The sequence below is a fragment of the Panulirus ornatus genome, chromosome 9 (genome assembly GCF_036320965.1).
Source record: "Panulirus ornatus isolate Po-2019 chromosome 9, ASM3632096v1, whole genome shotgun sequence".
NCBI classification, from domain to species: Eukaryota; Metazoa; Arthropoda; class Malacostraca; order Decapoda; family Palinuridae; genus Panulirus; species Panulirus ornatus.
In genome coordinates, this window is record NC_092232.1 from 57,590,303 (window position 1) to 57,593,329 (window position 3,027).

Below are 3,027 nucleotides of genomic sequence, written 5' to 3' on the forward strand. Positions count from 1 at the left end.
ACTTGCTTGGCTTATTCTTCTGTCCCTCATTATCGAAAGTAAACGTACTGAAGGATATGTATATATATATATATATATATATATATATATATATATATATATATATATATATATATATATATATATATATATATATATATATATATATATATATATATTATCCCTGGGGATAGGGGAGAAAGAATACTTCCCACGTATTCCCTGCGTGTCGTAGAAGGCGAACTAAAAGGGAAGGGAGCGGGGGGCTGGAAATCCTCCCCTCTCGTTTTTTTTTTTAATATTCCAAAGGAAGAAACAGAGAAGGGGGCCGGGTGAGAATGTTTCCTCAGAGGCCCAGTCCTCTGTTCTTAACGCTACCTCGCTGACGCGGGAAATGGCGAATAGTATGAAAGAAAAAGAATATATATATATATATATATATATATATATATATATATATATATATATATATATATATATATATATATATATACTATCCCTGGGGATAGGGGAGAATGAATACTTCCCACGTATTCCCTGCGTGTCGTAGAAGGCGACTAAAAGGGAAGGGAGCGGGGGGCTGGAAATCCTCCCCTCTCGTTTTTTTTTTTAATTTTTCCAAAGAAGGAACAGAGAAGGGGGCCAGGTGAGGATATTCCCTCAAAGGCCCAGTCCTCTGTTCTTAACGCTACCTCGCTATCGCGGGAAATGGCGAATAGTAAAAAAAAATATATATATATATATATATATATATATATATATATATATATATATATATATATATATATATATATATATTGGAAAGGATCACGATTTTGCACGTGATCAAATATACTCTTACGAGTCCACTAGGAAAATAAACACGATAAGTTCCCAAGTGCACTTTCGTGTAATACTCACATCATCAAGGGAGACACAAGAGAGAAATATAACACTCAATTGATATACAACGAAGAGACGTAGCTAGGGCGCCATATGGTAAACATGTGATTGTCCAAGACAGACAACAAGCGTATCATAAACTTATTATGTGGACAAGAAGGTGAATTGTTTACTAATTTTATCAACATTAAAGCTATCCAGTTTGTATAGACCATCACTAATATTAAGATTATAATTCTTTGTGTATTCAGAAATAGATGATTCAATGATATTTCTGGTGGTACTTGAGTTAGAGTTAATAACTGAGATGGCATTATTAACTCTAATTCCAGTACCACGAGAAATATCATTGAATCTTCTATTATTAAATACACAAAGAATTATAAACATTAAGGAAGCAACATGGTGGTCAAAAATAAGCTTTAGGAATGAAGTTTATGAATGGAATATCAGTGAGACGATCCAAATGACGAATGAATGAGAGCGTAGTCAACATACAATATAAAAGGACATATTATGAATGGCAGCCAGGCAAGTAACGGCCCAACTGAATGGAAGGATTTAAAAGTTCGCGTTATATGACGAATTTTGATAGATTATCCAAATTTCCATTCCAGTTATGAACCTTAATGGTTGTGTTCAGTTCTAGAGACAAAGTTTAAAGGTTTGTGTTTCAAAGATGAACCACAAAGGATATCGTTAAATTAACTGACATTAAAATTTGTCAATTAAGTGAATCATTTTGTACAATAGCTGTAATTTGACAGAGTTAAAAGTTCGCATTTTCATTACAATTCTAGTTCAAAAGTTTGAGCTTCTTTGATGGTTTGCACAAGCTTAACGTACATTTAAGTGTTGTGTTTATATGACGTATCTTAAAGGACTCTGGTAAAATAACGTAGCTGAAAGGTTTACGTTCAAATGACGGTGTTTAAATGTTTATTGATGAATGGTAGATTTAAATGGATAGATTTTAAGTTCGCGTTTTCATGAGCGACTTTAAACCTTGTGGTTGAATGTCACAGTTTAAATGTTGGTATGTACAATGTTGAGCAGATGGCGGTAGTGTGTAGACACAGCCATACCAGGTCGTATTTATCATCATTAAAGTCACCTTCCTTACTTACTTATGGCGGCGATGAAATTCACTGGTTCTTGATTGTGCACCAATTAACCTATCAGATAATGGTACAATGTTTGCCTGGTGTTGCATATATCACGTCTGTTGTTGAAACACAAGAATGCCAGGTGACTTTGGGCGTGGATGATAATGTAAAGATCAATATAAATGTGGGAAATCTTGAACCGCCATCACCAGACACAACACATGTTTGGATCTGGCGGGGGGAGGGACTTGCCTGTGACGTCACGATGCCCCGCCTCCAGCCTGGCGCCGCTCTGTGTGTGTGTGTGTTTGTGTAGCCCCTGGGTTCATGTTGGCCACAGCCACCCACCAGCCGGTGGTCAGGTCAGTGGGCGGTGTGTGTGTGTGTGTGTAGCCCCTGGGTTCATGTTGTCCACAGCCACCCACCGGCCGGTGGTCAGGTCAGTGGGCGGTGTGTGTGTGTGTGTGTGTGTAGCCCCTGGGTTCATGTTGGCCACAGCCACCCACCGGCCGGTGGTCAGGTCAGTGGGCGGTGTGTGTGTGTGTGTGTGTGTGTGTGTGTGTGTGTAGCCCCTGGGTTCATGTTGGCCACAGCCACCCACCAGCCGGTGGTCAGGTCAGTGGGCGGTGTGTGTGTGTGTGTGTGTGTGTGTAGCCCCTGGGTTCATGTTGGCCACAGCCACCCACCGGCCGGTGGTCTGGTCAGTGGGCGGTGTGTGTGTGTGTGTGTGTGTGTGTAGCCCCTGGGTTCATGTTGGCCACAGCCACCCACCGGCCAGCCGGGCGGTAGTTTATAACTAAGACTGGTAGTTTCACATGCCACTTGGAGTGTCCCTCACTACAGAACTTGAGCAGCTCTTATCCTGAGGTGGAGCAGTTGATCCTCTCCACCAGGCTGGTACACTTGGTCTGCACCAGGTGGCTCCCTCCTGGTCATCCTGAGTGGTTGGTTGCTGTGTTGGATTTAATGACTACTGACTTGTGAAGGTCATTAGACCAGCCATCATTTTATCATCTGATAAAACATGAAGCAACGCCAAATATTACATGATCCACCTAAA